Here is an 18,963-nt window from a genome sequence, read left to right as displayed (position 1 = left end):
CTCCGAAGTCTGAAGGTTTCAAACATCTGTTTACATGGAAGTTGGAAAGGTGCGTAACATCGTCTTTCCATCTTTTCCAAACTTCAGCATGTTTTTCATCAATGTTGTCATCCCAGCCATGTTGCTCTTTACAAAGCTCTTTCAGCAGAAGTTTAGCAGGCAAGACGACCGGGGCCAGAAAACCAAGGGGGTCGTAGATTGAGTTGACAATGGATAAAATGCCCCTTCTTGTCATCGGTCTGTCTTGTAGCTTCATGCTGTAGGTGAAAGTGTCTGTTTCTGTATCCCACTGTATGCCAAGAGCCCTCTCAACTGGTAAAGCATCATGGCTTAAATCCAGGTCTTTTGCTTCACTGGCTCGGTGTACTTCTGGGATGGACATAAACACCTTCCTGCTGTGACTCATCCATTTTGTTAAAGTGAAGCCTCCACTAGCACACAAAGTGCGAAGGTCGCTAGCCAAGGTCACTGCGTCGTTTTCTGTAGCTAAGCTTGTCAAGCAGTCATCTACGTAAAAGCTATGTAAGACTGTTTGCACAGCTTCTGGGGATGCAGTGGCTTTGTGGTCCTCTGCGGTTCTTCTCAGGGCATATGAAGCGACACTTGGTGACGAGGTGGCACCGAAGAGGTGCACTGTCATCCTAAATTCTTCCAAGGGCTCATCCAATTTGCCATCAGGCCACCAAAGAAAGCGGAGGAGATCCATGTCCTCTTCTGGAACGTTGACTTGATAAAACATCGACTCGATGTCTGCCATCATGGCTATTGGCTCCTCCCGAAATCTTAAGAGGACACCAACCAGCGTGTTGGTCAAGTCGGGCCCCTGAAGTAACTCTCCATTCAGTGATCGGCCCTGAAACGAGGCTGTGCAGTCGAAGACCACTCGTAACTTTCTTTTCTTGGGGTGATACACCCCATGGTGTGGTATGTAGAACACCTTCTTGTCGTCACGGTTAAGCTGATGTGCTGGAACTGGGACAGCATAGCCTTTGGCAATGATGGTATGCATGAAGTCTTTGTACTCTTCAAAGAACACAGGATTCTTCTTGAATTTTCTGAGCAAACTAACTATGCGCTGTTCTGCTACACAACGGTTATTAGGCATTTGGAGCTTCCCGTTTCTGAGTGGTAATCCAATGCTGTAATGTCCGTTCACCAGAGTGGTTGTTTTCTGCACAGACTGCATAAATAGTTTGTCTTCTTGTGACAACTCTTCCTTTTCATTGTAGTTGCACTCTGAGAAGTCAGTGTTGTATTGTTGAACTAGCAGCTTCTCAATTTCCATCACAGAGATCCTGTTCACTGAACACTGAGGTGGCTTGTTGTCTGTGTCATCCAATTCCTTTCTCATCGGCCCATTGACGATCCAGCCAATGGCAGTTTTCACCGCATAAGGGCCTCCGTCTCTACTGTTGATGATGTGCCATGGCTCCATAGCCTTTGGACAGTTTGCTCCAATGAGTAGGCCTACATCTGCTTTCAATTCCGGCAAGTGTACCTCTTTGAGGTAAGGCCACACATCGATATCTGATTGTTTAGGTATGTTGTCGGTATGAACAGGTATGTTGCTGTGTGTGTACACCTTGGGCAAGTCGATATACTCGGTGTCTTCCAGTCCACACACTTCCAGGTCCGCTATCACATAACTGTTCATGACTTTCTGTTCTCCAGGTTTGTTTTGACCCATTGTGCTGAGAAGTATTTTTGTTGGTTTCCCTTTAATGTTCAATTTCTTTTGCAGGTCTCCCGTACAGAATGTTGCTGTACTTCCCGGGTCCATAAAGGCGAACGTTTCCACAAACTTGTCGCTCCTTTTTGACTTAATCTTCACCGGTACAATTGACAGCACACATTCAGGTTCTCCGGCCCCCGTAAGGCTACAGGATTCTTGCTTGACAGAAACTTGAGCACATGACACTTCATCTCCGTGACCTCCATAATCCTTCTCAGATGAGACAGAAACTTCATGGTTTCCGTGAGCACCATCATTCTTCTCAGGAGAGACAGAACTTTCCTTTTTTGCTATATGTAGAATGTCTGGATGCCTTAACGCACAATCTTTGCAAGGCAAGGCAAGGCAGTTTTATTTATATAGCGCATTTCATACACAATGGCAATTCAATGTGCTTTACATAAAACAGAAAAACATGTAATTCGAGAAACTTAAAACATACAATTAAACCCCCCCCCCCCACCCCCACCCCATAATAAAAACAAAGTACAGAAAAATAGAAAGACATAAATAAAATGATTGCAGCATAAAATAATAAATTAGCTTTAAAATCATTAAAAGGACATAGAGTGCAAATGAAAGATTAAAATGTAAAGTGCTTTAAAAGAGCTCAATCGTAAGCACAGGAGAAGAGAAATGTTTTTAACCTGGATTTAAAAATGTTCACAGTTGGGGCTGATTTCAATTCTTCTTTTGCAGAACTTGCTGAGATGGCCGTAGGTTAAACATCCAAAACATAAGCCTTTCAACTTCAAGAACTCCATGCGATCCTTGTGTGGTTGCATTTTGATTTTGTTGCATGAAGCTAGGGTGTGAGACTGCTGGCAGTACAAACATGGCTTCTCAAAGGCAGTCCCAGTTTTACTTGAGTTTGCTGATTTCACACAAGTTCCCGAAGGCTGTTGTTTTTCCGTTGAAACATTGGTTGCGAAGCTGCTTCCACGGACCTCTCTTTTTGCAGGAAGCCTTTCTTTGTATTCAGTTTTCACAGTTGTGCTTGGGCGGCTGTCTGGTATATTACCAAAGAGAGGGTCTATGGCTATTTTAGCTTGACGGTCTATGTAGCTCACTAAATCGGCAAACTTTGCTCTTCTGCCTCTTCGCTCTTTGATATCGTATGCTTCAGCACGCCAACGTTCTTTCATTTTGTAGGGTAGTTTAGACACCACCGTCCGTAAATTGGTAGGGTTATCCATCTCTTCTAGGAAGTCTATGTCTTCCATAGTGTTGCGACATCCAACCAAGAACATTGCATAAGCATTCAATGCTTTCCCATCATCGGACTTGATCTGCGGCCACTTTAGCGCCTTTTCAATGTACGCGCTGGCAATCTGTAGCTCATCCCCATAGTGCTTATGAAGCAGTCGCTTTGCCTCATAGTAACCTTTGCTGGGTGGCATGTGAGCACAGCTGCGAACTAACTCTTGGGGTTCACCGGCTGTAAACTGTTCCAAAAAGTACAATTTGTCTTGATCATTGTCCGTCTTTTGTTCTATTGAATGCTCAAACACTCTGATGAAGGACTTGTATTGCAGTGCATCGCCCTTGAAGACAGGAATATCCTTCATAGGTAGCTGAGATTGCTTCTGTTGTTTCACAAGGAGCTCAGTAATTACATTTTGATTTTGCATGACTTTCAGTATTTCGTCACCTCTGTTGGTTTGTGTGTTATAATTCAAGTCATGATGAACTACGGATTGCAGCATTTGTGGTGGTGTGTGAAAGTTTGCATTGTCTGCTTGAAGAAGTGAAAAGATGGTTCCTTCTTGCTTCCGGTTCTCAACTCGCAGCTTTTTGGCTGATGTGTGGCTAGTCGAACCATCTTCAGATTTTTCATATTCTTTCAGCACTTTTAGTTTTGCACTGCTTTCCGCTAATGCAGTCTCTAGTTCAAGTTCTTCCTTTGCAACCTTGAGTCTTGCCATTTCAATTTCAAGCTGCTGTCTTTTCTTTTGTGAAGCTGCACGTTCGAGCAGGGCCGCATGTTCAGCTTCTTGTTTAACTCGTGTTGACGAAACTCGTGATATGGTTGATGAGGAACTAACTTGAGATCCATTTGTGCGGATGTGCCGAGTAACATTGACACCAATCTGTGAAACACTGTCGCTTATTTTAACAGTATCTTGCAGGTCAACCTCGTCATCCTTTTCTTTTTGCAGTGCAGATTCATGAACTTCTGCAATCCATGTTTTAGTTTCTTTCATGAATTTTTTAATGGATGCCATTTTGGGTTCAAACCATTTCTCCTGATCAGATATTTTTTCATCTTCAGACAAAAGACTGGCAACTTCGTTGTTGAGGCATGTAAACTAATTTAAAGAAGGTGCAAAATCATTTTCCATCACCTCTTCCACATGTCTTAAATTTTGAGCTTCACTCATCATTGTCTCCACATCTTTCATTTTATTTGTCAGAGTTCCCAATTTGCGTTTCCTCATTGTTATGCACCTTTGCAGTTTTTCCTCTTGTGCTTTCTCTGTCAGCTTACGTGACCTTCTTGGCTCCAATGAATCCTCTATTCCTCCTTGCTCCTTTACGTTAGCCATCTTATTAGCAGAGTTGTCTTCAGTTGTTTGCAAAAACTTAAAAGCACTTTACTTCAAAGTCACTTTTCTTCATAAACAAGTGCAAAACAACTTCTCATATTATTTCGAACTCCACATCAATTGGCTCGAGGCACAGCATATAAGCTTCCGTGGAAAAAATCTGCAGCTAGCATTTCACTTTGCAATCCTCTATGAATTTCGGCTAAAGCTTCAAAATTATCCTCAAGGAACTGTTTTTCTTCTTCTCCTCCTCATTCATGTGGATAAAAGTAAGGATTTTGCAATACCTTGTCTTTCAGAAGATGACTCCTTTCTGCATCAGCGTCTTCGGTTGAGCTCTCATTCCTTTCTTCTGAGCAGCAAGCTTCACTCTCCTAGCATGCTGCAGCTATCACTAGCTAAGTCTTTTGACTAAATGTAGTGGCACTCTGTTCTCACCAATCGTTGAAGTCAGTCCATCAACACTCCTTTGCCACGCGTGCAATGAGACGAGGAGACAACTTTTCTTTTCTTTCACAATGTTTACTTGTAAAAAACTTGAAAGTAAATTATGCCTGATGCACGGTCAAAAGACTGTGTTGCTTCCACATTATCTGACCTCAAACTAAACTACTACACCCGGTCACAGGCACAGTGACATCACAACAAAAAATTTAAAGGCACAGAACATCTTTATCATGTACACATCACTGAACTATACATTTTAAACTAAGATATTTTAAATCTTATATGAATTATAATTACACTGTCATAACCAATTTTAACTGTTTTTAAACTAAATTATAACCATTAAATTATTAACTTATTGGCCCTTACAGTCCTGTTATCAACTTTTTCCTGAAACAAACACAGGAAATCATTTAAACTGCATAGAGTAGGCTAGACGTTGGCCCTCCAACTATTCTCTGGGAATCAGACTACACTATAAAAAAAGCGGGACAAAATCTACATCCCTCATTCTGTGAAAAGTCTGAGTTAGTTAAATCATGTCAGTATCATCTAAAGTCAGTCTACTGAAAGGAAACAAACCATTTTGCTTTCATAATCAATGTTAATCCTCACCTCTGATTAATGGAGAGGTCTCCATCTTTAAACAGCAGAGGTGGATTCGTTGACTGATCACTCCTCATGGACACACAGCTGGGTTTAGATGAAGGTCCTGTTCTCAACTTTTTCCTGAAACAAACACAGAAAATCATTTATACTACATAGAGTAGGCTTTGAGATTGACTCTAATTTTATTACACTTCCATGTTTACCTTTATATATTCATCATTTTGTATTCATTTCAGATTGTGTGTGTGACTGTATGTGTGTGAAGAACATTTAAAAATGTGTGCTGAAAAAAACCTTCTCTAGACAAGTACCACTTAAAGCATGAATGCAGTAAGATGCTATATTGGTAAAGCTTACTTTGACCGATCACTACTCATGGACACACAGCTGGGTTTAGATGAACGTGGTCTTTTCAATGAAACTCTGGAAAAAGACACAAGGACCACCAGCTGCTGAAATACCTGAATGAATGATCAAATCTATCTCGTTTGTTTTCATAGTCAGTGTTAATCCTCACCTCTGATTAACGGAGAGCTCTCCATCTTCAAACGCCAGAGGTGGATTCTTTGACCGATCACTCTTCATGGACACACAGCTGGGTTCAGAGGAATGTGGTCTTTTCAATGAAACTCTGGAAAAAGACACAAGGACCACCAAGATGTGAGGTTAACTTCTAATACATGTAGAAACACAAATCTATCTCGTCTGTTTTCACAATCAGTGTTAATGCTCACCTCTGATTAACGGAGAGGTCTCCATCTTTAAACAGCAGAAGTGGATTCTTTGACCGATCACTCCTCATGGACACACAACTGGGTTCAGATGAAGGTCCTGTTCTCAACTTTTTCCTGAAACAAACACAGGAAATCATTTAAACTGCATGCATTAGGCTTTGAGATTTACGTCCACACTGAAGATCTGCTGATAGTGGATCAACACTGTTGGAACAGTACTCCACCGATTTAGCATTGTGCTTCTGAAACACTGCTGGGCTCATGAAGGACATTTCTTTTTTTAAAGTATCATACCCAATTCACCAGAAATCTTGTCTTTTTCAGCAGAGCAGAGAAGCTGACTACAGAGATACTGGTAACCTCTTTTCTTTCTAACTACACACAAATAGATTTTTCTTTTTCAAACTTGTAGTCTTTAGCGCCAACTGATACTGACTCATGTGACATCACATAAGGCCATTTTTAAGAGTACACAGAGCTCCCTCTGGAGACACAAAACATTTTATACCACATATGCAGTATTAAAACACCAGGAGAAACTCTTGAAAGATCGGCACTGTTTTTTCAAGTCTGTGTTAATACAATATTGGTGTACCAGTATGTACATGGTAATGGGCTTGGGTCACTGTAACAATAATTACTCTCCACACTGGCCCTCCAACTATTCTCTGGGAATCAGACTACACTATAAAAAGAGGGGGACAAAATCTACATCCCTCATTCTGTGAAAATATGTACTCAAGAGTTTGGCTCAGGCTAAAATGAGGCTTCAGCAGTCTGAGTTAGTTAAATCATGTCAGTATCATCTAAAGTTACAGTCAGTCTACTGAAAGGAAACAAACCATTTTGCTTTCATAATCAGTGTTAATCCTCACCTCTGATTAACGGAGAGCTCTCCATCTTCAAACAGCAGAGGTGGATTCTTTGACCGATCACTACTCATGGACACACAGCTGGGTTCAGAGGAATGTGGTCTTTTCAATGAAACTCTGGAAAAAGACACAAGGACCACCAAGATGTGAGGTTAACTTCTAATACATGTAGAAACACCAGCCTGAATGAATGATGAAATCTATCTCGTCTGTTTTCATAATCAGTGTTAATGCTCACCTCTGATTAACGGAGAGGTCTCCAAATTTAATGATGCGAGATATTGACCGATTACTCCTCATGGACACACAACTGGGTTCAGATGAAGGTCCTGTTCTCAACTTTTTCCTGAAACAAACACAGGAAATCATTTAAACTGCAGACAGTAGGCTTTGAGATTTAAGTCTACACTCAAGATCTGCTCATAGTGGATCACCACTGTTGGAACAGTACTCCACCGATTTAGCATTGTGCTTCTGAAACACTGCTGGGCTCATGAAGGACGTTGGCCCTCCAACTATTCTCTGGGAATCAGACTACACTATAAAAAGAGGGGGACAAAATCTACATCCCTCATTCTGTGAAAATATGCACTCAAGAATTCAGCTGAGGCTAAAATGAGGCTTCAGCAGTCTGAGTTAGTTAAATCATGTCAGTATCATCTAAAGTCAGTCTACTGAAAGGAAACAAACCATTTTGCTTTCATAATCAATGTTAATCCTCACCTCTGATTAACGGAGAGGTCTCCATCTTTAAACAGCAGAGGTGGATTCTTTGACCGATCACTACTCATGGACACACAGCTGGGTTCAGATGAACGTGGTTTCGTGGAAAGTCTTTCAGAAACTCTGGAAAAAAGACCACCAAGCTGTGAGGTTAACATCTTAGTAATTTAGAAACACCAGTTGCTGAAATACCTGAATGAATGAAGATTCTAGTGAAATCTTTCTAGGCTCCTCTTTTCAACTTTTTCCTGAAAGAAATGAAATCATGTATACTGCACACAGTAGCTAGAGACTGAATCTGTGACTAATTTTGTTACACCTGCTGAATGTATTTTATTTCCTAATATTGTTTTAAATTTAGATTGCAGAGGAGTTGCCATTGCTCTATGAAACTGCAGTGGGTGCTCCAGAAAAATGAATGGTAATGCAATCACATAATTGCAGAATTTGCAGGTGGGTGTTCTCAGAGCCTTGTGCAAGAAGCACACAAGCTAGGCCTGAATAATCTAATGAGTTAATTTGATTAATTAGATTTTTTGTGTTTGCATGATGTGTAAAATGTCTAAACCATGGAAATCAAATGACCAGCTAGGCTCTAGACATCAGCTGTGAGTCCTGTAAACTGATGTGATTGATTACACTACATGTTCACTTGCTGCACCTGACTTCAGGTGGTTAGCTATCTCTGGCTATCTTATAGTGAATTTAACACACTCATCTACAAAAGGAACAGACAGAAAATGACTCTGCTCACTGATTTGTGCGCAAATCTTTCTTATAAATGACAAAAGTTGTTTTACTGTTATTTTGTTGACAGTTAACAGATTTTTATCTTGCTGATGAATAAAAAAAACACATAATATACAACCTGGGTGTGACACACTTGAGTTTAATCTGTAATCTGTCTCCACTTCAGGGTCAAACTGCAGAGATGTTGTGATGTATCACATCATCAGCTGCAGCGGCCAATCAATGTTGGTGTGTCGGTGGAGGCTGCTTTTACTCACAGGGTTAACTTCTACTTACTTTTACCTCATTATTTGCCACATTAAACCACTTTTAATATGAACATTTGACATTGTGATAGTATACATATATGACTGAAAATAAGGAAAAGCACAATAGTTCTCTTTAAGAAGAACACAGGACAAGTTATTTACAGAGCACATACTGTATGATATATTAAATATTAAATGAAATTTCAGTTGTATTTAAACACAACACTTAATGAGCTATGAAGAAGGTAGACAGATTTCACTGCTAAGCTCTGATATGAAGGACAGTCATAAACAGAGATTTTCATCTCACCTCTGAGCTTTAGTCTGGTTGTCATGTTGAGTGGTTTCAGAGGGAGGGGCACCCTCCTCTGTCTCCTTACCCTGACACTTCATCAGTGCACACCTGTGAACACACACATTCAAAACAGAGCTAGGCGATATGGACAAAATCAAATATCACAATATTTTAGACCAAATACCTCAATACCGATATTGCAAGAATATTGTAGAGATGACTGTCGATGCTTTCACAAAAAATTTACACTATGAAATTTTTGATAAATAATCATCAGTAATGTGGCTATAATGACAAAGTACGTAAAAGGTAAATAATAGAACAGCTAGAACAGTTTGGTAAGTTCAGATTACATTACATATATTACTGTAATGCAGCTTTAAAACCAGGAAAAGAAAACTCTGATGACATTATCGCGATATTACAATATCCAAAATCTAAGACGATATCTAGTCTTATGTCATGATATCAATACAATATCGACATCTTGCCCAGCCCTAATTCAACATAATGTGATGTCTTTAAGCTCTTAAATGGTTACAGCTTTCCATGGTGAATGTCTGTTGGGTTTGTTCAATCAGCAAAGTATGACATGACATGCAGAAGAAGATACAGTACCAGTCAAGAATTTAAAAAAACATTTCCCTGGTACTGTATGTATCCATGCTTAGAGATGACAGTGAAATTTAAGCCAAAAGATCACGTTGCACAATGTTTCAATATGCAAAAGCGAGGAGGTAACATACAAAGTCATGGCTGAGCTGACAATGGTGCTTTCAGTCATCAGTGAGGAGCTAAACGCTTCTGATTCAGTCAGTAAAAATGATGTTGATATAGTGCCTTGTTCAAGAAATTTCCATATTCAAAACAGACCTTGGTACATCCACGATAATCTGCGACTGTCGCTGCTATGGTCAGATCTGAGTGAAGTATACTGTAGATCTTCAAGTTAACTTGTTATTTTTTTATTGCATTCAAATGTATTTCCTAATGGTTTATTTGTGCTCTGATCCTTTTACCATTGTATCCCTATATCTTATTTGCATTTTTAAACTTTAATGGGTTTGTACATATTTGTTTTTGCTTTGTGACACTTTTGTTGTTATTGCCCAATGCAAACTGTCATTTTGCTCTCATTGAATAACTGATTGAAATAATATTTCAAACTACTGTACAAGTACAAATATTGTGAAATCAAATCAGTACTTGTAGAAACATGCTCACAGGAATTACGCTGTGTTACACACACACAGATGACTCATAATGTCTGCTGGGGACAAGGTCTGTTCTCTTGTGGCCTTTATTGTTTGGATGTACAAACAATCTGGGGCCCAAAATCCCCAGCGGCGCCCCTGCAAACAATAAAGGCAATAGATGAAAAACTTTGACCAGTTTCACCAAGGGCACATGCTGTTGAAGTCAGTTATGACTTGAGATGTGGATGAAATACAAAAAAATCAAGTGTTTAGCTGTTTACAGCTTCTTTGCTGCTTTTCTCTGGGTATTTGTTGCCTTTTTCACACTTTATGAATGTATTTATTTTAATTTCTTTATTTATTTATTTAGTTTGGACCTTAAAACCCTTTAAAAATAACCATCACTCTGATTAAATAAGGAACCTTGCTAATGATTCATGTAAAGCAGAGGTGTCAAACTCATTTTCATTCAAGGGCCACATACAGCCCAATTTGATCTCATGTGGGCCGGATCATTAAAAAGATGGAAGGAGCGATGGAAGGAAAGAAGGAAAAAAGAAAGAAAGAAAGGAAGGAGAGATGGAAGGAAAGAAAACAAGACAGGAAGGAAAGATGGAAGGAATGAAGGAAGGAAAAAAGAAAGAAAGAAAGGGAGGAAGGAAGGACAGAAGGAAGGAAGAAAGGACAGATGGAAGGGAGGAAGGAAGGCAGGAAGGAAGGAAAACAAGACAGGAAAGAAAGATGGAAGGAAGGAAAACAAGACAGGAAAGAAAGATGGAAGGAAGGAAATAAGGAAAAAAGAAAGAAAGAAAGAAAGGGAAGAAGGACAGATGGAAGAAAGGGAGGGAGGAAGGAAGATAGGAAGGAAGGAAGGAAGGAAGGACAGATGGAAGGAAGGAAAACAGACAGGAAGGAAAGTGGGCCGGATTGGATACCTCAGCGGGCCGGTTCTGGCCCACGGGCCGCATGTTTGACACCCCTGATGTAAAGGCTCAGTAGCTGTTAGACACAAAGTGCAGGTTACACACAGTCAAGTGTTTGGAGTTGTCCTGATGAATCCTGAGCGTCATCAGGGCTGAACTTTTCATTCAAAGACTAAAAGTTTGATAGTTTCCCCTGAATACTGATATGTTTGCTGCTTGCTGTTTGCGGTGACTTTACTGCGCTAATTGCATTAATTACAAGCAGCCTCTCTTAATCCTCATCAAAACACGCATATATTAATACAACACACAGTAACACACAATAAATTTAAAAAGCAAGCCTACAGTGACGCGGAGTGAAATGTTACCTTCGTGCCAGGGTTGAGAAATCCAACTGTGAAACCCTAAGGCCTTTTTTTGTTTTTGCAATGATCCGTGACTATTAAACTGCAGTGAGACTCAGTTGAATAACTTTTTTTTCTGACGTGTGCAAGTCGGTTCGATAGGAATAGACCTCACCGTACGCGTAAAGATAAAGAAGTTTGGAAAAGAACCAGGCGTGATACGCGCGGTTGGATCCGGTTGATAATGGTGGGTTCGGGCTTTAATTGACATCGGCCCGTCAGACCATAACCACGAAGCAGCCGCAAAGATACTCTTTACAACTTTATGAGTCTCTACTAGTTTAATTTATTAGAACTAACACAATATATCCACTAACATATTGAGTTGTTGAAAAATAATCATGATATGCTGTGTTTAAAATTAGTTAGTAAAAGTATAAAACAACTTTACCTTTACGAGGTGGAAGACACTGACGAAGATACCAGCTCAAGATCTTATCAGGAAGTGACGATCAAGTGAAAAGCAAAACGTAAGGGATTTAAGGGACTACCCTACTCTCAACATCATTACCACACATCATTAGTTAGACTATTCCTCGGGATGAAAATATGAAAGCGAAACTTATCTTAATATGTTAACCGCAGTTATAATATTCCCACTAAACCACTCGAGAGCTGCGGTTTTTGATTACGTCCCCTCTCAGTCTCTCTGTATTGTAGTATACGCATTGGTAACTCCACTTGCAAAATACAGATATTAAACAATAACTGAAACTAAACCCAGACTAGACTAATAACCTAATTCAAGACCTTTACAAGCCAGGACCTCAAGATGACAGGGCTCTCAAGTGTCATGAAAGATTTGGAGTGAGATTACATCTGTTAGGACCGGAGCATGAAATAAAAATGAAAATAATATTGATATTGATTAATATTGATCCCAAAAGGATCAATAAGAAAAATATATTTGGCCCCTTAACCCTCACACACTGTTCACATTCAGACTCCTCATCATCAATCACATATTAACAGTAAGATTAATCCTTAATGAAGCTTTCAGAGAGCAGAGAGTTTATTCCTCCGTGTTTTGCACTTTGTATTTATGGAGAAAAAACATGAATTGTATTAAATGTGAAGAATGTCACACTATTTTTTTTAAAACTTTTGAATAAATTTAGGTCAAATGTTTTTAAGAGGTTGACATATTTCCAAAGTTCAAAGTAAGTAAATTTAAGGTGTTTTTACATCTCTAAAAATGTAAAAATGGGTCAAATTTGACCCTGAACAGTCAGGGCTGTACACAGAGTTTTAGAAATACGGAGCTCCATCTAAATCTGCTATGGTTCTACCTACATGTCAGTCTGAGTCTGCAGTAGCATAAATTATGTGTCAAGTAGTAAAGCATCATAAAGATATTCAATGTTATGTGCTGCCATAAAATCACAAGAGATGAACTGCTTTACACAATCATTTATTTAAGTTATATTTCCGCTTATTTATTTATTTATTTATTTATTTGTATTTAAATGCCATTTAAGGTTGACTTGTTTTGCCTTTAAATGCTGTCTTGATTCATTTTACGTTTTAAGTAAAGGACTTTGTATTACCTTGTTCAAATGTAAACTTGCCTTGTCTTGCCTAAAGCTGCTAGAATCTTAGGGAACAGCATATTAAGTTGCAGTGGAAAAACAAAGCTTGCATATTCATTTCAGCATGAGTCATTTTGAGATTCTGCTGGCAAGTCATGCATTTTTCTTACAAGTCGATGCAGTGACGCATGCAGTGTTGTGGTCAGTGACAGCAGAGCAAGGCGAGCAGAGAATAAAAATAAAGATCCTCTCAAACACATGATATAAGTATGTTTTTATGTGTTTGAATGGAAGCCCATTTCCAACAATGTAATGGAGAAAAAAATAACCTGTAAATTCTCATAATGATATACTATCTCAAAATAATGATATATTAACTCAAAATGACTTATTATTATCTCATTATTTTGAGATAGTTTCTCATTATTTTGAGTTACTGAGTCATTATTTTGAGATTTCATTATTTTGATGTCATTTTGAGATACTAAGGAATTCATTTTAGGTCGTTTCTCATTATTTTGAGATATTATTTCATTATTTTGAGTTTCTCCTCATATCTACTTACAGGATTTTTTTTTCATCACATTGGTGGAGATGGGCTATACCTTAAAGAACTCCTCACCCCCCCCTCTGCAGTGGTCCTCGGTGACCACCAGAGGGCGCTGCAGACTGCAGATGTGTTTAAAAGAGACCTAAAAACGTATCTTTTTACTAAGTGTCTTTTATATGTTCTCTTTTAACCTTTTCTTTTTATTTATTTATTTATTTTCTGCTCTGTGGCATTTTGAGATTGTTGAAATATAAAATGCAATACAAATTAAATTTATTATTATTATTATTATTATTATTATTATTATTATTATTATTATGATTATTATGATTATTATTATTATTATTATTATGATTATTATTACATCACATAACAAAATTAAATTAGCAAAATACTTTTAGCAGCCAGGAAACAAATTAACAAGATGCATAACACTTTTATAAGTGGTGAAACAACTGGTCACTAGGTGGCAGTGTGGAGCAGCGGCAGCCATGTTTTCTTCTTCACTGTGTTTCCATCCCTGCTTTACTTCCAACAACAGACTTCCGGGTGGTGGGAAGGTGCCTCTTTTTCTTTTCCCTGATAAAAACAAAGAACATCATTTGCTCTGCACACAGTTTCAAACTATTGAGGCAGTATTTACCACCTAATAGTTATCTTTTACTTTCAGACGGATTAGACTGAACATATTTTTATTCCTTTATCCTTCGTGTCGTCCTCCCGGGTCAAATTGACCCCGCCTGTTTTGTCTCTTCCTTCTTTCCTTCCTTCCTTCCTTCCTCTTTCTTTCCTCCCTATTACCTTCCTTCTTTCCTCTGTCCATCCTTCCTTCCTTCCTTCCTTCCTCCTCTCTTTCTTTCCTCCCCATTACCTTCCTTCCTTCCTTCCTCCCTCCTTCTCCCTTTCTTCTTTCCTCCGTCCGTCCTTCCTTCCTCCCTCCTTTCCTTTCCTTCCTTCCTTCCTTGACTCGAGGACAACAGGAGGGTTAAATAAAGACATCTTCTGCCCATCTCTGTCCATCTTGGTCATTTAGCTCATGAAAAAAAGTTACTTTCATACCTCCAAAACAACTTTTCTTGATAAAAGCAGGACCAGATGCTCAATGTGGCCTCTCTCTTCTTGTTGGGCAGAGGGTCTAACTGAGCATGTGCAGTGTGAGTGTCATCACTCTTGCATGCTTCTGATTGGAGAAATAAGACCTGTTGCAACCGTCCCCTGTTGCAACTGTCCCCAGTCTCCCCTACACTTGGGACTGTATTATGACATAATAGAAATTTAAGTTGTTCATCAATCAATCAATCAATCTATCTTTATTTGTATAGCACCAAATCACAACAGAGTTATCTCAAGGCTCTTTCCACATAGAACAGGTTCTAAACCGAACTCTTCAGGTTTTAACTTTAAAGAGACCCAACATTCCCACATGAGACACAGTGGAGAGAAAAAACTCCCTTTTAACAGGAAGAACCCTCAGAACCAGACTCAGAGTGGGAGAACATCTGCCTGGACCGGTTGGAGTAGAGAGGAGAGAGAGGAAGGATAGAGGAAGGAGAGAGAGGAAGGAGAGGAGAGAGAGAGGAAGGATAGGAGAGAGAGGAAGGATAGAGGAGAGGAGAGGAGAGAGAGGAAGGATAGGAGAGAGAGGAAGGATAGAGGAGAGGAAGGAGAGAGAGGAAGGATAGAGGAGAGGAAGGAGAGAGATGAAGGATAGAGGAGGAAGCACAATGAAATGAACAATGAAGCTAGAAGGTCCGGGACTGGAATCCGTCATCCGGACGTCTACAGGCCCAGATTACCTGTGAGACGAGAAAGCACAGACAACTCCGGGGAAGAAGTTTAGGTTATTGAATGCATTGATAGAATGCATCTAATAATAAACTCGTTATCAAACCCTTAACGAGCTTCAGCTGCTTGATAACAAGTTTATTATTAGAGTCAGGTGTAGAGAAGCTAACTAACCATCCCCGAACTGTCAAAACTACAGCTCATTACTCCGTCTCTCTCTCTCCAGCAGTGAAATGAATTCATTAATCTAAAGCTGCTGATCTCACATCAGATACGAGTCATACTTTTCTAATTTAATGGCAAATTACACACAAGTAAATAAAAGCTTAACACACAAAAACGAGGCCAGACACTTGTGATGAGGGTCGGAGGGTTTATTGATTATTGATCATCAGGCTGTAGGAGTGCTGCTCTTCTTGCTGTGTTTATCTGTTAGAGTCCTCCATGTGTTGAGAAAGGCGACTCGGGCCATAAGAAAGGTGATGGTGAAGTTACGTCGATACCATTCCCTAAAAAGAAAAAGAAAGAGAAAACTGATGTGACTGAACAGCTTTAATTGGTTCAACCTGTAACACATGAATAAATATTCTATTTTAGAAAAGTTAAGCCTATTAAACAGTTTCTCTATAAATCAGTCAGCTCAGTGCCTTAAATCATGGGTGTCAAATTCATTTTAATTCAAGGGCCACATAATGCCCAATCTAAACTCATGTGGGCCGGACCATCAAAAAGAAGGAAGGAAAGAAGGAAGGAAGGAAGAAATAGAAGACAGAAAGGAAGGAAGGAAGGAAGAAAGGAAGGAAGGAAGGAAGGAAAATAAGACAGGAAGGAAGGAAAGAAGGAAGGAAGGAAGGAAGGAAGGAAGGAAGGAAAATAAGACAGGAAGGAAGGAAGGAAGAAAAAGAAGACAGGAAGGAAGGAAGGAAGGAAGGAAGGAAGGAAGGAAAATAAGACAGGAAGGAAGGAAGGAAGGAAGGAAGGAAGGAAGAAAAAGAAGACAGGAAGGAAGGAAAGAAAGAAGGAAGAAAAGGAAGACAGGAAGGAAGGAAGGAAGAAATGGAAGAAAGGAAGGAAGGAAGGAAGGAAGGAAGGAAAATAAGACAGGAAGGAAGGAAAGAAGGAAGAAAAAGAAGACAGGAAGGAAGGAAGGAAGGAAGAAAAAGAAGACAGAAAGGAAGGAAGGAAGGAAAATAAGACAGGAAGGAAGGAAGAAAGGAAGAAAAAGAAGACAGGAAGGAAGGAAAGAAGGAAGAAAAAGAAGACAGGAAGGAAGGAAGAAAGGAAGAAAAAGAAGACAGGAAGGAAGGAAGGAAGGAAGAAAAAGAAGACAGAAAGGAAGGAAAGAAGGAAAGAAGGAAAATAAGACAGGAAGGAAGGAAGGAAGGAAGAAAAAGAAGACAGGAAGGAAGGAAGGAAGGAAGGAAGGAAAGAAGGAAAGAAGGAAAATAAGACAGGAAGGAAGGAAGGAAGAAAAAGAAGACAGGAAGGAAGGAAGGAAGGAAAATAAGACAGGAAGGAAGGAAGGAAGAAAAAGAAGACAGGAAGGAAGGAAGGAAGGAAAATAAGACAGGAAGGAAGGAAGGAAAGAAGGAAAATAAGACAGGAAGGAAGGAAAATAAGACAGGAAGGAAGGAAGGAAGAAAAAGAAGACAGGAAGGAAGGAAGGAAGGAAAATAAGACAGAAAGGAAGGAAAGAAGGAAGAAAAAGAAGACAGGAAGGAAGGAAGGAAGGAAGGAAGGAAGGAAGGAAAATAAGACAGGAAGGAAGGAAGGAAGGAAGGAAAATAAGACAGGAAGGAAGGAAGGAAGGAAGGAAGGAAGGAAAGAAGGAAAATAAGACAGGAAAGAAGGAAAATAAGACAGGAAGGAAGGAAGGAAGAAAAAGAAGACAGGAAGGAAGGAAGGAAGGAAAATAAGACAGGAAGGAAGGAAGGAAGGAAGGAAGGAAAGAAGGAAAATAAGACAGGAAGGAAGGAAGGAAGAAAAAGAAGACAGGAAGGAAGGAAGGAAGGAAAATAAGACAGGAAGGAAGGAAGGAAGGAAGAAAAAGAAGACAGGAAGGAAGGAAGGAAGGAAGGAAGGAAAATAAGACAGGAAGGAAGGAAAGAAGGAAGAAAAATAAGACAGGAAGGAAGGAAGGAAGAAAAAGAAGACAGGAAGGAAGGAAGGAAGGAAGGAAGGAAGGAAGGAAGGAAAATAAGACAGGAAGGAAGGAAAGAAGGAAGAAAAATAAGACAGGAAGGAAGGAAAATAAGACAAGAAGGAAGGAAGGAAGGAAAGAAGGAAGAAAAAGAAGACAGGAAGGAAAGAAGAAAGGAAGAAAAAGAAGACAGAAAGGAAGGAAGGAAGGAAAGAAGGAAAATAAGACAGGAAGGAAGGAAGGCAGGAAGGAAGGAAAATAAGACAGGAAGGAAGGAAGGAAGGAAGGAAGGAAGGAAGGAAGAAAAAGAAGACAGGAAGGAAGGAAGGAAGGAAGGAAAATAAGACAGGAAGGAAGGAAGGGAGGAATAAGGGAAGTGGGCCGGATTAGACCCCTCGGCGGGCCGGATCTGGCCCACGGGCCGCATGTTTGACACCCCTGCCTTAAATATTAATAGAGTAGGCGGGATGGGAAGAAGAAGAGCGGCACCTTAAAATGAAATCCTCATCAGATATGGCGCTGCCTGTTGACCAGCAGGTAAAGGGTTTGTTCCTGTTCTGGGGAATATTGCTAAACTAAAGGTGGATGTTTAAAGAATATCAAAGTCTGAAAAGTCTGTGAAGATCCTGAGCAGCTTTTTATCCACGAAAACTATAAATAGGACTCTGAGAGAGCGATGAGTATCTCTGCTGTGATTTCACATTTCAGCAGCAACGCGTCTGGATTATAGAGACGAGTCGATCATCTGACGCTTCAGACAGACGATAAACTGTCTGAAATGTGATGCTGCTGCTGCTGCTTATCGTCTTTCTGGGGTAAAGTGAGGCGGCTCGTTGAAAGAGAAGCAAAAAAAGAAAAAAGAAAAGAAAAGAAAAATAGAAACTTTATGTTCTTTCTGCTTTTTCTTTTATAGCAGAAGGGTCAAACTCATTTTCATTCAAGGGCCACATGAAGGAAGGAAGGAAAGGAAGGAAGGAAAATAAGACAGGCAGGAAAGAGGGAAGGAAAAGAAGATAGGAAGGAAAAATGGAAGAAAGGGAGGGAGGACAGATGGAAGGAAGGAAAGAAGGAAGGAAAGGAGGAGGGAAGGAAGGAAAGAAGGAAGGAAGGAAAATAAGGCAGGAAGGAAAGAGGGAAGGAAAAGAAGATAGGAAGGAAAACTGTAAGAAAGGGAGGGAGGACAGATGGAAGGAAGGAAAGAAGGAAGGAAAGGAGGAGGGAAGGAAGGAAAGAAGGAAGGAAGGAAAGGAAGGAAAATAAGACAGGAAGGAAAGAGGGAAGGACAAAAGGAAGGAAGGAAAAGAAGATCGGAAGGAAAAATGGAAGAAAGGGAGGGAGGACAGATGGAAGAATGGAAGGATGGAAGGAAGGAAGGAAGGAAGGAAGGAAGGAAAATAAGACAGGAAAGAGAAATGGAAGATCCTAACCCTAACCCTTCAGGGGGCCAGTTCTGGCCCACGGGCCGCATGTTTGACACCCC

This window comes from Scomber japonicus, chromosome 16, assembly GCF_027409825.1.
Source record: "Scomber japonicus isolate fScoJap1 chromosome 16, fScoJap1.pri, whole genome shotgun sequence".
NCBI classification, from domain to species: Eukaryota; Metazoa; Chordata; class Actinopteri; order Scombriformes; family Scombridae; genus Scomber; species Scomber japonicus.
This window is presented reverse-complemented; position numbering follows the sequence as displayed.